The sequence below is a fragment of the Biomphalaria glabrata genome, chromosome 4 (genome assembly GCF_947242115.1).
Source record: "Biomphalaria glabrata chromosome 4, xgBioGlab47.1, whole genome shotgun sequence".
Classification (NCBI taxonomy): Eukaryota; Metazoa; Mollusca; class Gastropoda; family Planorbidae; genus Biomphalaria; species Biomphalaria glabrata.
Window position 1 is genome coordinate 50351713 of NC_074714.1, and position 19995 is coordinate 50371707.

The window sequence follows — 19995 nt, forward strand, 5'->3', positions numbered from 1 at the left end:
GCAAGGGCTATGCTTTAGTGCAGCGAACTTTGTTTATTTTGTTAGAGCAATGCAGCAGAGTCCATAGCAGCAGTTTTCAACCTTCTATGCTCGGCGACCCCTTTTTACAATCCCCTACTCTGCCGCGACCCCCCCCCCCCGCACACATACACAGCAATAGAAGAATAGACAATAACAATTCCATATTTTCGATGGTCTTTGGCGACCCCTGGCTAATCGTCGATCGACCCTCAAGGGGGTCGCGACCCACACCCCTGGTCTAGAGGGTTTGGCATGCAAATCAAAATGGTGTAGCCTATAGGTTTTGTTATCTCAGTGTAGAGAGCCAGCCTATGTTTTGTTTTATGCTAAAGCATTGTAAGGCCTAGAAGTTTTATTAGAGCAGACGTTTCGCTATACCGTTTCATATGTAAATGCCTTGTCTTATACGATTTAAATAACAAAAACTATAGGACCGTTGCAATAAATAAATGAACATTTGAAAGCGGAAGGCTGTGTTAACAGATACAAAACTATAGCTCTATTAAAAGAATACTACCCCCTCCCCCCCCCTCCCCCCCCCCCCAAAAAAAAAAGGAATCTTTAACTTTTCTTTGTTAAGATTATCAGTACTTTCAACCCTGAATATTTTTTTCTCGTCCAGGGTGGGAGGTCATCGTGACACGGGGCTAATTCCTTCAGTATGCGTCTTGTCTTTGTCTTGTTTCTTTGTCTCCTACACCCCCCCCCCCTTTTTGTCTCCGCCTAATTAATTCTTTAGGAGCAAACGTAACCCTCTTCCAATCAAAACAGTGTTTGATTGCCCCCACCCCACCCTACCCCGTCCCCTAGTTCAACAACACTATTTACACTGTATGTAGTTGGCATATCTTTCTACGCAGTTGTCACTTTTTAATAGTTTCAATGCCCAGGATTGGAGAGCTAGTTTAATGAGGAAATTAAAAAAATACCCAGGTTTTTATATTCGTCTTACAGCTTCTGTAAGAGTGTAGACTGACGTGTTTATTAGAATTGGTTGGTTTGTAAGTTGAATGTTTTTACATAGGCAAGGAAAGAATCAAAGGCAAAGGCTCTAATGAAACAATCTAATGGTGCAATCTAATGAAACAATCTAATGAAACAATCTAATGAAACAATCTTATTTCCTTTCCATATGTGTCAACTCACAATCTTCTTGAGTCATTTATGCTTCACTTTGTACTATTATTATGTGTTGTTTTTTTTTAAACTGCATTATTACTGATCATTCTACTTCTGTCTCTGTTTGTCTCTCTCTCTCTCTCTGTCTCTCTCTCTCACACACACACACACCTTCGTTCTCTCATTCTCTCTCCCCCCGCCCCCCAATAGTTCATTTACTTTTTTTTAAATTATATATCTAATTTTTTGTGGAACTCTTGAACAGTTCGATACTTTTGGTATCGATATGAAAGTCTTATATGCCAATATACGATTTCTTGCTGAAAATGCTTTTTTTCGGTTTAAAAGACCTCGTGGTAATCGATCTGTATTTAAGAGAGACTTGTGGCCACCATTTCGATACGATATTTAGAACTTTGTATCGCTTTGACCACGAGCTGGTTCCAGTGAACTTATAGATCTATGTCCATGTCCTGCAACATTTGACATTGTTGAAAAGAAAGAGAGAGAGAGAGTCACGGAGAAATAAAGTATGTGGGGGGACAACTCCGCCCGCTAAGAGTTATTCCATAGCTGCCAGAGATGACCACGTGTTGTCCCGTACACCGAGGGCTGGCGTGTCTGTGTTCTGCCTTGAGAAGCCAAACGTTCTCTATCGCTGACTCGTGTACTGTCTGTTTAGATCACTGTGTGATTCCAAGGATTGTTTGGATATTGTTACACACTAGTGGATTTGCCTTCATTGTGGTCAGTGTCAGTTGGTAATTTTAATATTGACAAAGTTTTGTTGTACCTGACCCATCTACTAGATCTTGTTGTTTTGGTCTGTGTTTAATTGTATGCATATTTATCAAGACCTATTCGGAGTTACATAATTCTAAGTATTCATTAAAATTTGATGTAAAATTAAAGTGTAGAGTGGATTATAAGTTGACCTCTCTCCTATTCTTTTACCCTCTCCTTACTCTCTCTCTCTCTCTTTGTTCTCTCTCTGTATTTCTCTTTCGTTCTCACACTCACTCACATGGCCATTTGTGTGTGGGGGTTGATTATACACACTGGGGTGCATCATTACAATATACCTATAATGATAGTGGACACTGTGACGTTGTAGGTGACCGTTGGTCAGCCCGTGTGTCATTTGTGCACAGGGTTGGGGAGAGCTGTCATCTCAGACGGACTCAGTGTCCACTGATTAATGAATACAAATGACAACGCGTGTGTGTGTTATTAAGTGTGTGTGTGTGTTGATATAGAACTGATACACTGATAATCTAAATATCTCAAAATGATTGATGTGAACCTGGCGTGTTACGAGCATCATATCCCGGCCATGGCAGTGTGGAACAGGGGCTGATAATGGTTATCTCTTTATATCTGTGTGTGTGTGCATTGCTAAAAAGAAACACAGAGTTTGAAATAAATCCTACCTTACGGCTTTTTGCTGATTCAAAAATAGTTTTTTGCTTAATAGACGTTGATTAGTGGTGTGTGAGTGTGCTTGGCAGTCAGTGTTCTCTGATGCACATGATTTCGCATGCTTCATCTAGAAGATGCCCCAGTAGCTACTCACGTCTTTTAGCATGCTTCATCTAGAAGATGCCCCAGTAGCTACTCACGTCTTTTAGCATGCTTCATCTAGAAGATGCCCCAGTAGCTACTCATGTCTTTTAGCATGCTTCACCTAGAAGATGCCCCAGTAGCTACTCACGTCTTTTAGCATGCTCCATCTAGAAGATGCCCCAGTAGCTACTCATGTCTTTTAGCATGCTTCATCTAGAAGATGCCCCAGTAGCTACTCACGTCCTTTAGCTTGCCCCTTGAAAGGTGCATAGGCATCATTGTGGGATTGTTATTCTTCATTAGAGAATCCTCTGCTCCATGTTAACGAAAGGTTTTCTAAGACTTAGTTTCTGTGACCCGGAAGATGTCCGTGGAGCTCTTTTTCTACGACTTAGTTTCTTTGAACCGGAAGATGTCCATGAAGCTCTTTTCTTTGAAAAGCCATCAATGTTTAGAGCAGCATTCGCCTACAACCTTTGGTCTAATCCAATATCATCTAGCTACAGATTGATCCGGCAAAGTAAACAACATGTTTGATTCAAATCTCATTGAGAAAAAAAAAAGGCTTGCATTAGGAGCTCATAGTATTCCATGTCCACGGGAGTGTTTATAGCCCTCCTGATTCGTTCGCCTCGTGTTTCTATTGGAGGGAGTTGGAACTGAGGGAGGGATATTCCTGTCTTGTTCACTCTGGCTTCACCGGAAAACTGTTCTACGAGATGGAATGACGAACGTCGCTCTGTCACAGGATGGAACAATTCGTCTTTTACTGAGCCCAGTGCCAGGGGTCAACTGGAAACTAGTGTTGGGTCTATTTGACTAGATCCGTCTTCCGCTGTGCGTTTTATGGACAGGCGGGAAATGTGTGATTTGTCCCACATCATATGTATATATGGCTCCTTCATATCTTATAAATAACAGACGTTACTGCAAAAGGGAAGATAATTACATCTTACGCATTTCATGTGTCAATCTAGTCATGCTTGTTAATCCGTGACTTAAAAACTCTGCTAAGTCGTTGGTTTTTCTGACCTATTGAGACAATCCATTCCATGCTCTAACGGCACTAGGAAAGAATGTGGAATTCCAAAGAAATGTTTCAATTATGGAATAAGAATGTGCCTTTATCGGCGTGTCTGGGTATTAGGGATAGCTTCGGACAGGGCTTGAACTCTATACCATCGTGAAGATGTCTACTAATTGTTGTAACTTTTAAGAGGAAAGAACAGTTTCGTGCAATAAGAATAGCACTTCTCATAAACAAAACAACGTAGAACTTTTAAAGTTGTTTTTTTGTAACGAACCAAAATATTGGAAGTGTTTGAAAACTCAGTTAAATAGATTATATTCATTTTTCTAGAAACCAGTTTCCAGTTCTGAACTCTTGTATACAAAGATCAGAGTTCCTAACCCTCGCTACCTGGCACTTCAGCACATTTCAAATCGGTATTCATAGAAAATACAAAATACACGAGATGTTTGCACGATACACTTCTCCTGTTTATTGGAGATTTTCTTGCTTGGCGGCAAATTAAAAATAGCAAGCTTGGTGTATCCGGTGTACAGAATAAAGAAAGTGTTGACAAACTATGTGTTTTTTTAAGTTACATGATAATTTGAGCGTACTTTTGAGCACTGCAGAATCAACATTTTCAAAGCTCTTCTGCTTGTAGTTTGTTTTTTTTAAGTTGGCAGCACTGCAGTTCATTTGAACATCCTTGACATTGTTTAGTTTGTCTTGAAAATCTCCAGTAAGTGTCTGGCAGTTTCGCATAACGTTTTTTTTTTTCCCTATAGCGCGTGAAATGTAAACTATTTTGGAGATCTATTTTTAGTCGTTTCCAGAGGTCACGTTCAGGTTTGTAGGGTGACAGTCAACTTGAGAAGCACTGAAAGTCGAGGTCACAAAATGTCAGTCGAAATACCAGCCGTACGCTTGATCAACCGTAACCCTGACAGGCGAGCACCTCAAATACCACAACAAACAGTAGCCCCTCTCTAGCCCCTAGCACACCGCCGCCCCTTCGTGTGTGTGTGTGTTTGCGTGCTTCCCTACTACTTGTACGTAGCCCCCCCCCCCCCCCCCCCCCCCCCATGGCTGGGCTGAAAGTTCATTCACCAGCGGCAGACAACCTACTAGAAGCGTATGCTGCTCTACTCCAGTTGTTTCCCCTAGTACCAGGGGGAAAGAAAATAAAAACTAGTGTTCACATGCGCCTGTTACGGTGCCTGCTAGGTCTTGACATCGCGTTGTTCTGTACGGATTATTCTCTTGGATTGCATGTCAGTGAATTCTAGCCGTTGTGGGGGCACGATTACTGGTGAGGCCACTTTAATACTCAAGTGTACTTTGAGATTGACCAATTACCTGGAGACGTTAGTTCTACGTATAAAGGTGTATAACTATAGCTGGCGTAGAGCCGTACATACCATTGATAGGATTGCATGCCTTCTCATTAGGATACCGTGTCTAGTAGATGGTTTTCACAGCTCTAGTTGACTGTATTGTAGTAGATGGTCTTCACAGCTCTAGTTGACTGTATTGTCTAGCTAGAAGCTAGATACTCTGCTATTGAAAGGTTTAGATAGTGTTCGAAGTATAATTGGTCATTATCACATACTAATAAATAATGTAAGTGAAAAACTATCAGTCAAAGAACTTAATTGTATACATCTCTTATATTATTTACACGTGTCGTGTTATTACAGACATGAGTTATCTTTCCTATTTCAGAGAATTGCAGGTCTTGTGACGTAGATCTATGTATTTCATTTATAAGCTGGAGGGATTGTGGGAAAGTCAGACTACGGGATTAAGGTCATTGATCTATGGGAATATTTTTTTAAACTCTTCACTCTCGCTCTCTCTGTCTCTCTCACTCTCTCTCTCTCTCTCTGTCTCTCTGTCTTCTATTATTTTCTATTATGAGTTATATTGTACATAGTTTGCTCAAGTAATACATGTTCCGTGACTATTGACAGTGCGCTCAAGGTATCGTATTGCCAAGCTCTTTATTGTTCAAGGACTACGTGGGCTATTGTAGTCCATGGATCTGGATACCTGGCAGTGGATTGAAGTATATTATTAAGTATTAGTCTTCGGTGACGTCTTTTTTTGTGTTGTCCGGTCTCCAGGCTCCTTCTTTTGGAGATAAAAAGAGTCACGAGAGCGTTTAGGATTTTTTCTTTCACGAGAGTAGACTAGGAACTAAGAAAGAAGCTTACTTCTAGCGCGTTCTACTTTCTCAGTTTGTTACACTTCCAAGTTGGATGGATTCCTAGGCTTGTGGTATGCGCTTTGGACTGTCATTGCGATGGACCCGAGTCTCTCCCTTGCCCAAATTCCATCCTCTGTCGTGGAGGTTTTTGGCCAGGAGCTTCTAAAACTTAAAGAACGAACAGATAACATGAATACATATTTTATTTAATGAAAAGATCACCACAGCCTAAAGTGTAGTACAAGTAATGGATGTAAGTCTATAGCTTTATGGCTGATGTAAGTCTATAGCTTTATGGCTGATGTAAGTCTATAGCTTTATGGCTGGTGTACGTCTATAGCTTTATGGCTGGTTTACGTCTATAGCTTTATGGCTGGTGTACGTCTATAGCTTTATGGCTGGTTTACGTCTATAGCTTTATGGCTGGTGTATGTCTATAGCTTTATGGCTGGTGTACGTCTATAGCTTTATGGCTGGTTTACGTCTATAGCTTTATGGCTGGTGTACGTCTATAGCTTTATGGCTGGTTTACGTCTATAGCTTTATGGCTGGTGTATGTCTATAGCTTTATGGCTGGTGTACGTCTATAGCTTTATGGCTGGTTTACGTCTATAGCTTTATGGCTGGTGTACGTCTATAGCTTTATGGCTGGTTTACGTCTATAGCTTTATGGCTGGTGTATGTCTATAGCTTTATGGCTGGTGTATGTCTATAGTTATGTGTACTTTGTTTCTACCGATTTTTTAAAATCATTTTCTCTTAAATTAGCTCTAAGGCCACTGCGCTAAAAGGAACTCGAGAGATAGAGGGAAAACGGAGAGAGAGAGAGTTCTTCCTAATCTTTTGAGTCATAGTCTAGTCTATATTATTATTATTGTGTGCCGAGTCATAGTCTAGTCTATATTATTATTATTATTGTGTGCCGAGTCATAGTCTAGTCTATATTATTATTATTGTGTGCCGAGTCATAGTCTAGTCTATATTATTATTATTGCGTGTCGAGTCATAGTCTAGTCTATATTATTATTATTATTTGTGTTTGGCTATCTTCCCGTTTTTATTGATAATATCTTACGTTAGCATGACACATATAGATCTGTCCCCCCCCCCAATCAAATGTGAGGTAGCGTCCATGCATATAGTTATATATAGTGTCCCGATATAAGATATTCACATTCCATTGGTAGATATATGTAGGACAATACAGATCAATGACAGACATATGTTTTAAAAATAAATTATTTTAGGTTTACAATTTTTGAATAATTTGTTCAAAATCGTGTTTTCTCTCGTAAAACTTTGTGAGATGAAAGATGGAGCCCACCGAAATAGTGTTTGACAGATAAGCCAGACTGTGATAAGCCATACTAAGATAAGCCAGACTGTGATAAGCCATACTAAGATAAGCCAGACTGTGATAAGCCAGACGTCCTTTTGTTTTCTTTCTATCTCGGTCAGCAGAAAGCTAATTCCCTGTCACCGTCTTGTCCTCTGGTCACTTTGAGGTCACATTTTTTATTTTGTCCACCTCAAGTCACAAGTTGACACAAGATTTAGTACCTTACTTTTTTTTTTCATCTCTCTCTCTCTCTCTCTCTCTCTCTCTCTACCTCCACCTCCACAGAATGCTCAGGAGAAGAAGAGAGAGATAGAGAGAGAGAATAGGATTACATATCTCTTGTCCAAGGACATTGATTTTTTTTTTTTAACACAATGGTCCAGCTACGTGCTGGCTGGTCAAAGTGGCTTAGGCCCCCGTGCTGGAGTTGACGCTGTTGACCACACTGGCGGATGTGTCCAAGTCGTGTCCGTCAGGGGTCATAAAAGGGTAGTGCGGAGAGGGGAGAAACTATTTGCCACTGGCTTAATTTTTTTTTAAATCATTATCTTGTTATTGATTTGTGGTCTCCTTCCCCCCCCCCTTTTTTTTCCCAACGCCAAAAAAAAAAAAAGATTTTTTTTTTATGTTTCTTTTCTTTTATGTTTCTTTGTTATCGCTAATGTACAGACACAAGACTTTATATTTTACTATTTTCGTTGTAATGGTTAATATAATGTAGAATGATGACTTGATTAATTAGCTCTGAGGTTTCAATCTGCTTGTCCATTAAAAAGTCTGAACTATAGAATGTTGCGGGCTCTATGCTAATTGGCATTTTGGCAATTGATCACAAATTGAGATAGTTCTGTTAGGGTCTTGCAGCAAGAGGTTCTGTGGCACTTTTGACACCCCACAAGCCTGATATTTTCTATATCGCCATCCCATGTCTGTTATCCCAAAGACACAAAAGTGTCGAGTGTGGCTCTAGTGTGGCTCTAGTGTGGCTCTAGTGTGGGTCGGCGTATGCTTCAAGGAGAACATGACGTCAATAATGTAACGGTGTAACCAAATATAATGTAACCAAATATAATGTAACCAAATATAATGTAACCAAATATACTGGAATGTTCGGACCGTGAAGACAAACATGTTTGTAGGGGTGTCACTTTTTACAATTTCATAAACGTGAGTTCTTCGTTGGCGCCATCTCAGTATGTTAGTGAGACTCCATGTGTTAGTGAGACGCCATGTGTTAGTGAGACTCTCCATGTGTTAGTGAGACTCCATGTGTTAGTGAGACTCTCCATGTGTTAGTGAGACTCTCGCTGTGTTAGTGAGACTCCATGTGTTAGTGAGACTCTCCATGTGTTAGTGAGACTCTCGCTGTGTTAGTCTTCATGAGTTACGTTAGTCTTCATGAGTTAGAGTCATGTGATGTTAGTGAGGCTTGACGAGTTGATCAGAGTTATGTGTTTTAGTGAGACTGTCAGTGATAACTGGGACATGAAACCAGATGTGTTAGTGAGACTAAATGTCGGTGATTTGTTGGCGGAAAATGGTCGGTTAAATAAAAGAGTTAGCTATTGTTTTAAAGTCAGCTTTCGGCTGTAAAGTCAGCTATCGGCTGTAGAGACAGATGTTGTTTCTAAATCAGCTATCAGCTGTTAAGTCAGCTACAGTTTAAAAAGTCAGTTATTGTTCCTAACGTCAGTTTTTGCTCCTAAAGTCATCACCTGGTACTTTATGTCAATGTGTTCTTTGGTCTTTCATTCAGACCAAAGAGCTGCCCAGCCGCTCACCTCCCTATCAGCGACCTTGTGGTCCAGACACAAGCCTGGCATGTGATCAATACTGGACAAGTCGATACTGACCTCTGGGTGACGGGAAGTGGGCGTAGGCAGTTTTGTTCTCGGGCGCAAGTGGATGTCCTGAATATGACCAGCCGCTGGTCAGTCATAAACCAACCACTGGTGCCATTATAAGGACAATATTTTGTCACTAGCATTATTTAATAGTAACGACCTTAATAATCAGATGTTCAGATAATCCATTCTGTAGTAACCTATGACAGGAACCAACTTGTTTATTTTTGGTTAAAAAGTTAAGCTCAGTTAAGCTCAGTTAAGCTCAGTTAATTCAAACACAAAAGTTTTTGCCATAACTGGAAAAGATTTGATGAAAAGTATGTTTCATGATACATAATAGTTTGATATCTCGGACAGTTTCATATCCACACAGGAAACAGCATTACTGACTCTTTTTAACAGCTATAGTTACAAGATGTAGGAACAGGAAGTCATAGGTTTCACTTTCGTCTTATTTCGATCGATCACGTGATCAAACACCAGCGCCAATAAAATAATCCCAGCGCCAATGAAATAATCACTTTTCTCCGTAAGTTTTATTAACTCTTTCTCTCCGTAAATTTTTACCACATTCTGGCGGAATCAACGTTGGTATCGTCATTTAGGAGAGAAAGAGTTAAGAGTATTGTTTTTTGTTGTTTTTACATGTGTATGTTCGATAAACGTAATGCTTCTCAGTCGATATAAATGTTTATATCGTAGAACGAGTCCCAGTACCTGAGTACATCATCTGATGGCAGAAACCCCGCGCGCATCGTGCACGCTCCAGACCTATTGCACTATATGCAATACAGACACACAGGCGTTCCAGACAACGCCCTCCAGACCTATAGTGGTAAGTAAGGGGGAAAGAAACAGATTTAGAGAGGAGGATCCTAGCAATGGCATTGAGATCCTCAGAAATATTCGAGGAATCACATGCAAAGACCGCTTTACAAACGAAGAGACGGTTACTACAGCGATTGGACCCCACGATGACCTGGTTACTACTGTCAAAAAAAAAAAAACGCTAACTAAAAGGCCATATTACAAGGTCTTTTGGATTCGTAAAGACCTTCCTTCAGGGAACAGTACCAGGAAAAAAAAAGAAGAAAGCGATGGGAAGACAAACATCAAAGAATGAACGGGCCTGCCAATGAGAGATGTTCTATCTAAGGCAAAAGACAAGAGAGGAATGGAGAAAGACGGTCGACAGATCTTGTGTGGTCCCCCAACGTTCTAACAAACTAAGTGTTTGGTGGAGGAAAAAAATAAAACAAAGTCTGTGCTAAATGTGATGAGAAGTTGAGATCTAGACTAGGAGGGTTGTGGGAAGCAATCAGAAATAACGTGAAGTTTTTTTGTTTTCTAATTGATTTTAATTGACAAAACGTATCTGTAAGAATTTAATAGTTTTTAAAAATTATTTTTAAAAAAAAGGGGTGGGGGAGGGGGCTTTTACCAAATTAAAAAAAAAATAAAAATGAAACCGCTACAGTTTTTTTTTTATCACGATAAAGACATATTCCAAATGGAACTAGAAATGTTTCAGAAAGCTCTTTTTCGTTTTGTGTCTTGCGACGTGAGAGTTTTGTGTTTACATAGACATCCAGCGACTGTTTGTTTTTTAATTCAAAGGTAGATCTAATGGTTATCTTAGGAATACACCAAGGTGCTAGATCTGTAGAGATTGTGTAACTGTAACACACGTGTACACACACAGATACAGCACACCCGCTCACTTAGATCACACACGCACGCGTTCATTTCATGTCCTAACACTGGGGTAGTTTCCCTTTCTTGCCAGCGTCTCTACCTTGGTGTCACCTTGACATTAGTTAATGAAACGGTACAAAGACAAGAGACTCCCGTAACTGGAGTCTCTCTAGCCATGACCCCCCCCCCCCCCCGTGATCGAGTCGGTGTTGCTCTAACTAATTCTCTTTATTATGCAATCGACGCCTCATCCCCCCCCCGCCCAAGCCCCAATAATTTCCCCTCCCCCCCTCCCCTCCCTACCCAGAGCAACAATACGTTCCGCTCGTTCTTTGTGGCGCAAGTCTAAATCCAGGTGTTTTGAGACTCAGGTCACATGGTCTCCCCCACCCCCCACGCTCTGCTTCTGCTCATACTTTAGTTCCCCCCCCCCTTTTCTTTTCTCTCTCTCCCTCTCCCCCCATCTCTCTCTTTCTTTCTCTCTCTTTCTTTCTCTCTCTTTCTCTCTCTCTCTCTCTCTCTCTCACTCTCTCACTCTCACTCTCTCTCTCTCTCTCACTCTCTCTCTCTCTCTCACTCTCTCTCTCACTCTCTCTTTCACTCTCTCTCACTCTCTCTCACTCTCTCTCTCTCTCTCCTCTCTCTGTGCTCATAGTTGCTCGCCCCTCCCACTCTACTCACACTCATTGTCCCTCCCCCCCTCTCCCCTTTTCTCACTCTATCTGCTCACATTTGTTGTCCCTCCTCCCCCCCCCTCTCTCTCCTTATTGTTTTGCCTAAAGTCTCTGGTGCGTGTAACTGGGTGCAACTGTATCTGCCCTGCACCTCTCTCGCTGTGATGTCTTAAGTCTTTTTGTTCCTCCGGAGTTCTTGTGACGTGCGCCTGACGTGGAAGTGTGCCTCTCTTGTTCTCACATGCTTCGTTCAATCTGTTGGTTAGGACTTTTCTCCACAACGTTGGTAAATACAAAACATGTACAATGTAGGTTAAACGTAGTAAGATTAAACGAAACAAAGTCTTTCATAAATAAGGTTTCTTATTAGGACAATGGCGCTGCAGGACTTGAGTAGTGAAAAAAAAATGTTCTAGGATACTATCTTGTGACATGTGTGTTAATGGACCTAGACCTAGATCATGGATATGTTATCGCGCTATATTTAGTGCACTATTTGAAAATTCACTGTCTCGTCTGAGCGTCCATGAATCATTCCCGATCCGGAATTCTGTACATATCGATACCTCCCTGCAATTTGTGGAGCCCATTAACGAGGAGTGAAAGCGTGGACAATCGATGGACGTGCTGTCCTTGCGCGCTTTAACCCCCCCCCGCCCACACACACACACCGATAACTGTCTACCTGTTATTGTATTTCAATATTATCTGGACAGTCTACCCTGTAATAGAATTGTTGCTGTTCTGTACTGCAAACGACCGATCTTGTCTATAGTTTTTGAAATGACCATCAGCTTAGGGTTAAAGTCTTCGAAAAGTTCTCTTCATGGTGGGGAGTTCCCACGATGAACTAAACAAGGTCAAGGCCGTTAAACTGAGCTACCGTGTTGCCAACTAGATCAAAATAGAATTGAGCTTTCATTTTAACACTATCCCAAGGCGTGGCAGTTGGTCTTCGAAAGAAATGTCCATTATTGCCGCTGGTTAGTTGACCATTTGTTTTTTCCACTAAGTTTTGTCCTAGACTGAGAGTGTAATGCTTTCTCCATAGTAAAATTATGTTGTGCTACAAACGGAAGAGCCTTGACAATTTAGTTCTTCAGAACTTAAAAGTGCACAAAAAATGATTTATCATAACTTTAAAAAAAAAAATAGTTTATCAACACTTTCCTTTACTTTGTACACCGGATAGCTGGCTATTTATATTTTTCCCGCCATGTCTGAACCTCTCCAATAGAAGAGTTTAAATAGGCACTCTGAACGTTGTTTACGTCATTGATTTGTGTGTACTTGGTCTGGGTTGGCGTCGGTTATTATCGACCGTTTGAAAACTTGTATCAATGTAAGAGTGTAAGATGAGTCAGTGGTAGTTTTAAGTTTCAGTAGCATTCAATGGATACAGCATTTCCCTAGATTCTAGCTTTTTTGATTTGACAAAGTCATTCATTGATTGCTGCCTGGTCGTGTGGTATGCGCTCTGGACTGTAGTTCGGTGGTCTTGATGGTCCCGGACTTGAACCCTGCCCCGCTGCCGTCCACCGTTTTCATGCGGGAGGTCTGGGCTAGGATTTAATTATCTTCAAATTGTGAAGGAACATCCAGAACAAAAATGTAACATTGTTTCACACTGTCCTGTTTAGTTTATGTGTATATACAGATAGGCCTTAGACCCATATATACAGCTAGGCCTTAGACCCATATATACAGCTAGGCCTTAGACCCATATATACAGCTATACCTTAGACTCATATATACAGCTAGGCCTTAGTCTCATATATACAGCTATACCTTAGACCCATATATACAGCTAGGCCTTAGACTCATATATACAACTATACATTAGACCCAAATATACAGCTAGGCCTTAGACTCATATATACAGCTATACCTTAGACCCATATATATAAAGCTAGGCCTTAGACCCATATATACAGCTAGGCCTTAGACCCATACATACAGCTAGGCCTTAGACCCATATATACAGCTAGGCCTTAGACCTATATAAACAGCTATACCTTAGACCCATATATACAAGCTATACCTTAGACCCATATATACAGCTAGGCCTTATACCCATATATACAGCTATACCTTAGACCCATATATACAGCTATATCTCTATACCCATGATTTATATGCAGTTTTCTTTGACTTAGGGGACCATTGGTTTATTCAGCTATCTCCCGATGAGAAATATTTTAACTACTAATTGTAGTTCTCTTCCAGCTTGTAAAAACTGTTTTACATGTTTCGGATGTTCCTTCTGAGTTGAAGATAGTTTACTTCCTAGTCCAAACCTCCCGCAGGACGACGGGGGATGGGAGCGGGCAGAGTTTGAACCCTCGACCGTCAATAAATCCGAACGACAGTCCAGCGCGCAAACCGCACGACCAGGCAGCCATCCTAAGTTTGTGTTACATCGTTCACTGTTGATATGTAATCTAGTCTGAGAACCCGCTGCTACAGTTTACTAGCGAGAGACACAATGTGAATCTAGTCTGAGAACCGCTGCTACAGTTCACTATCGAGAGACACAATGTGAATCTAGTCTGAGAACCGCTGCTACAGTTTACTATCGAGAGACACAATGTGAATCTAGTCTGAGACCCGCTGCTACAGTTTACTAGCGAGAGACACAATGTGAATCTAGTCTGAGAACCGCTGCTACAGATTACTAGCGAGAGACACAATGTGAATCTAGTCTGAGAACCGCTGCTACAGTTTACTATCGAGAGACACAATGTGAATCTAGTCTGAGAACCCGCTGCTACAGTTTACTATCGAGAGACACAATGTGAATCTAGTCTGAGAACCGCTGCAACAGTTTACTATCGAGAGACACAATGTGAATCTAGTCTGAGAACCGCTGCAACAGTTTACTATCGAGAGACACAATGTGAATCTAGTCTGAGAACCGCTGCAACAGTTTACTATCGAGAGACACAATGTGAATCTAGTCTGAGAACCCGCTGCAACAGTTTCCTATCGAGAGACACAATGTGAATCTAGTCTGAGAACCGCTGCAACAGTTTACTAGCGAGAGACACAATGTGAATCTAGTCTGAGAACCGCTGCAACAGTTTACTAACGAGAGACACAATGTGAATCTAGTCTGAGAACCCGCTGCTACAGTTTACTATCGAGAGACACAATGTGAATCTAGTCTGAGAACCCGCTGCTACAGTTTACTATCGAGAGACACAATGTGAATCTAGTCTGAGAACCGCTGCAACAGTTTACTATCGAGAGACACAATGTGAATCTAGTCTGAGAACCCGCTGCTACAGTTTACTATCGAGAGACACAATGTGAATCTAGCCTGAGAACCCGCTGCTACAGTTTACTATCGAGAGACACAATGTGAATCTAGTCTGAGAACCCTCTGCTACAGCTTACTATCGAGAGACACAATGTGAATATAGTCTGAGAACCGCTGCAACAGTTTACTATCGAGAGACACAATGTGAATCTAGTCTGAGAACCCGCTGCTACAGTTTACTATCGAGAGACACAATGTGAATCTAGTCTGAGAACCGCTGCAAAAGTTTACTAGCGAGAGACACAATGTGAATCTAGTCTGAGAACCCGCTGCTACAGTTTACTATCGAGAGACACAATGTGAATCTAGTCTGAGAACCGCTGCAACAGTTTACTAGCGAGAGACAATGTGAATCTAGTCTGAGAACCCGCTGCTACAGTTTACTATCGAGAGACACAATGTGAATCTAGTCTGAGAACCCGCTGCTACAGTTTACTATCGAGAGACACAATGTGAATCTAGTCTGAGAACCCGCTGCTACAGTTTACTATCGAGAGACACAATGTGAATCTAGTCTGAGAACCGCTGCAACAGTTTACTAGCGAGAGACACAATGTGAATCTAGTCTGAGAACCGCTGCAATCGTGAACCAGGTATTTATCCAGCTTGGGATTCACTGTCCCTATTTGTTGGACTCATTTTCTACTTTGGTCCAACTACCTTATGTGTACAATGCTGGAAGTCCTTTAGGTCCGGCCGGACATGCACGGTGATTTCGGACTCGTTCATACTTGAATTTAGCTGGACACGGTTATCGCTAGCTGGACACGTCATATTCTAACCGGTCACGGTGCAAGAGTATGCGGCTTATGTTTGTCGAATACAGTGTAGGCCTTACGTCTGTCGGCAGAAATAGCAAGATTTTGTACTGAAATCGTTTGTGGTATCTGGGAGAGAGTCAGTTGGTCAGTCATTGCCTGACCCAAAGATGCGATTTTTGTACATTTCTCGTGAGTTCAATTCATAGCCTAGTTCTTTTTTTTTTATCATTTCTGTCTATCTACACGTTTATGTCTCTCCACAAATTTATGTCTCTCTACACATTTATGTCTCTCCACACATTTATGTCTCTCCACAAATTTATGTCTCTCCACACGTTTATGTCTCTCCACACATTTATGTCTCTCCACACGTTTATGTCTCTCCACACGTTTAAGTCTCTCCACACGTTTATGTCTCTCTACACGTTTATGTCTCTCCACACGTTTATGTCTCTCCACACATTTATGTCTCTCCATATGTTTGTCTCTCCACACATTTATGTCTCTCCACACATTTATGTCTCTCCACACATTTATGTCTCTCCACACATTTATGTCTCTCCATACATTTATGTCTCTCCACACATTTATGTGGCCTAAATTGTGCCGATGTGCCTCAAATCAAACAATCAAACAAACCACACATTTATGTCTCTCCACACGTTTGTCTCTCTACACGTTTATGTCTCTCCACACGTTTATGTCTCTCCACACATTTATGTCTCTCCATACGTTTGTCTCTCCACACATTTATGTCTCTCCACACATTTATGTCTCTCCATACATTTATGTCTCTCCACACATTTATGTGGCCTAAATTGTGCCGATGTGCCTCAAATCAAACAATCAAACAAACCACACATTTATGTCTCTCCACACGTTTATGTCTCTCCACACGTTTATGTATCTCCACACATTTATGTCTCTCCACACATTTATGTCTCTCCACACGTTTATGTCTCTCCACACGTTTATGTCTCTTCACACATTTATGACTCCACACGTTTATGTCTCTCCATACGTTTATGACTTTCCACAAATATGTCTCTCCACACATTTAGTTTCTACACACGTGTCTGTCTCTCCACACATCTCTGTCTCTCCACACATCTCTGTCTCCCCTCACATTTCTTGTTCACTTATCTTGTCTGATCCTTAAAGAGAAACAACAAAAAAAACTCTCACGGCCAAGCAATAAGATTGTTGTGATTCTACCCCTCCTCCCCCCCCCCCTCTTTATGGCGACATCTGGTGTACTCTCTGTAGCAACAGACCTCCTTCACACGCAACTCTCCGACAGGGAGTCTCACTTTATAGGCGTAAGTCTTCTATTTACTGGTGGTTTCATACTTCGTCGATGTACAGGGAGTCTCACTTTATAGCCGAATTGATTCTTCGATGTACGAGGCGTCTCACTTTATAGACGTAAATTATTCTTCTGTTTCCTGTTCGCGAAATTTTATTTCATTCATAAATTGTTAGTTTACGTCAGTACATTATTCTGTTGATTTGATTTTAATTAAGCCTAGCTTACATCAATAACTTTTTTTATTTCATTCATAAGTTGGGTGAGATTACATCATTAAATATTTTATTTCATTCATACGTTGGGTTAGCTTACATCAATAAATATTTTATTTCATTCATAAGTTGGGTTAGCTTACATCAATAAATATTTTATTTCATTCATAAGTTGGGTTAGCTTACATCAATAAATATTTTATTTCATTCATAAGTTGGGTTAGCTTACATCAATAAATATTTTATTTCATTCATAAGTTGGGTTAGATTACATCAATAAATATTTTATTTCATTCATACGTTGGGTTAGCTTACATCAATAACTATTTTATTTCATTCATAAGTTGGGTTAGCTTACATCAATAAATATTTTATTTCATACATTTGCTGGATTAGATTACATCAATAAACATTTAATTCATATGTTCGGTTAGATTACATCAATAAATATTTCATTCATATGTTGGGTTAAATTACATCAATAAATATTTCATTCATATGTTGGGTTAAATTACATCAATAAATAGTTCATTCATATGTTGGGTTACATTACATCAATAAACATTTAATTCATATGCTGGTTTAGATTACATCAAAAAATACATTTCATTCATATGCTGGGTTAGATTACATCAATAAATACATTTCATTCATATGTTGGGTTAGATTACCTCAATAAATATTTTGTTTCATTTATAAATTAGACAAGGTTGTCACAATCTATATACAGACTTTTCTGTCATCCTGGTGGTCCTTGAGCAAACGCTTTAGTTCTTCAATGCAAAGTAACTTGTTCACACAAGAAATCTATTGATTGATCTTAAGTGTGTGAATCTTTGCTTGACACTGCTTCAATATTCAACAGACGACATGTGCCCATTAACTGGAACCACTTAATTGCTGATTGAGACAGTCAATTTGTCTTAGCTTCTAGACCTGCATTGCTTGCTCCCCTCCCCCTCGTGCTGATCAGATCATGTTGTGTCTACTCGCCGCTGTCTCGAGGTGTCCTCTTTATTTTGTTTTCTTTTAGTAGCCACGAGTCATTGGGACGTCTCAGAACATCTCTCGCCTGACGAGAGAAAAACTCCAAAACAGGGAAGCGAGGGGAGAAATCGGTTTTGGGGGGGGGGGACTTGCGTCATGAAAACTGTACACTTATACCGTCATAAGTCAGTTATCTCATACCCTCCCCCACTTCAACTTACACACACTTTCCTCTCTCCCCGCCCTGTCTTGGCCTCATGACTCCCCCCACCACGCCTCCACCAATCTTTCTCCATCTCACACCTCCAGAGAGACAAGATCCAGCTTCTGAGGAGCGCTATTTTTATTTATCGATTTTTATCATCGCGAGGTCACGTGGGGCCAAGATGGACGGCTTTGAAAAAAATATTCTTTACTATTCTTTGCTTACTGTATTGGTTGCGAAGGTACGAGGTGGTTGTAGTGGAGAGAGTGGTAGGGGGTAGGAAATGATGGCGTGTGGAAAAGGGTCATGTAGTTATGGTATTTGTGGCCTTTGGGGTCATCGTCGCTACATCTCTGGATCAGTACATGTCTAAATGCCAACTCCCGTTGACCCACATTATCAGCGCAGTATCTTATCTTATCTTATCTTATCTTATATAATACAGACGTTACTTCAAAAAAGAAGATGATTACGTCCTACGCGTCATGCATTTAGTCATGCATATTAACCAATGACTTAAATTCTGCCAAGTCACTGGTTTTCCTGGCTAGCTCAGGCAACCCATTCCATGCTCTAATAGCACTAGGGAAGAAGGAGTATTTGTACAAATTTGTCCTAGCATATGGGACGAGGAATGTGCCTTTATCTTTGTGTCTTTCAGAGTATTTTATTAAATTTTGTTTTTGTATTTGAAGATTATGGTTCAGTGTTTTATGTATGATTGCTACTTTACTTTTGAGCCTTCTGTCCTGAAGGCTTTCTAAATTTAGTGATTTTACTAAAGGTGTTACTCTAGTCAAATGTGAATATTCGTTTGTTATGAATCTCACTGCTCTATTTTGTGTCTGTTCCAGTTTCTTAATGTTTTCTTGAGTTGAGGGGTCCCAAACGGAGGATGCATATTCTATTATTGGCCTAACCAAGGTTAAGTAACATTTTAGTTTTATGTTCTTATTTGATTTATAGAAATTTCTTTTAATAAATCCTAATGCTTTGTTTGATTTTTTTATAGTTTCATCAATATGTGGATTCCATGATAGTTTTTCATTTATTATAACACCTAGGTATTTTGCGTTTTTAGTCTGTGATACTGGTTTGCCATGAATAAGATAAGTGGAATTAATTTGTTTTAGTTTTTTTTGTTACTCTTAACAACTGACATTTTTCTGGGTGGAAAGACATGCTCCAATTTGATTCCCATTTCTGTAATTCATCTAATTCTCTTTGTAAAATATCTGTGTCTTGTGTTGTTTTTATTGTTCTATATATTATGCAATCGTCTGCAAATAATCTAACTTTTGTTCCTGAACTAATGCAATGTGGTAAATCATTTATGTAAATTAAAAATAGTAGTGGACCCATGACTGTACCTTGAGGTACACCTGAGTTTACTGTTATCGGTGTTGATTTAGAGCCATTTATTATTACAGTTTGTTCTCTCCCTATCAGAAAGTCTTTAATCCACTGATGCAGTGGACCATTAATGCCGAAATATTTTAATTTTTTAAGCAAACTATGGTGGTGAACTTTGTCAAAAGCCTTAGAAAAATCTAGTAAGATAGCATCTATTTGTTCACTATTATCTAAACCTTTTGAAAAATCATCAATTAGTCCTATTAGTTGTGTTTCACATGATCTATATTTCCTAAAGCCATGTTGGTATGGTGTGAGGACATTATGTTTGTCTAAGTGGTTTATGATGTTGCTACATATTATGTGTTCTAGG

General features: G+C 40.2%; 1 protein-coding gene across 6 annotated transcripts in view; it reads left to right on the forward strand.

Moving 5' to 3' along the window:
- Positions 1 to 19995, forward strand: part of LOC106068426 (SLIT-ROBO Rho GTPase-activating protein 1-like) — a 163903-nt gene that overhangs the window by 81775 nt on the left and 62133 nt on the right. Inside the window, exon 1 of one of the 6 annotated variants that reach the window (XM_056027735.1) lies at positions 1741 to 1887. The exons of 4 other annotated variants lie outside the window; for them this stretch is intronic. The gene's annotated coding sequence lies outside the window, so the exon portion shown is untranslated. Of the gene's footprint in view, positions 1 to 1740; positions 1888 to 4886; positions 5025 to 19995 lie in introns of those variants that run through there. One more of the 6 variants, XM_056027736.1, reaches the window with a different exon arrangement.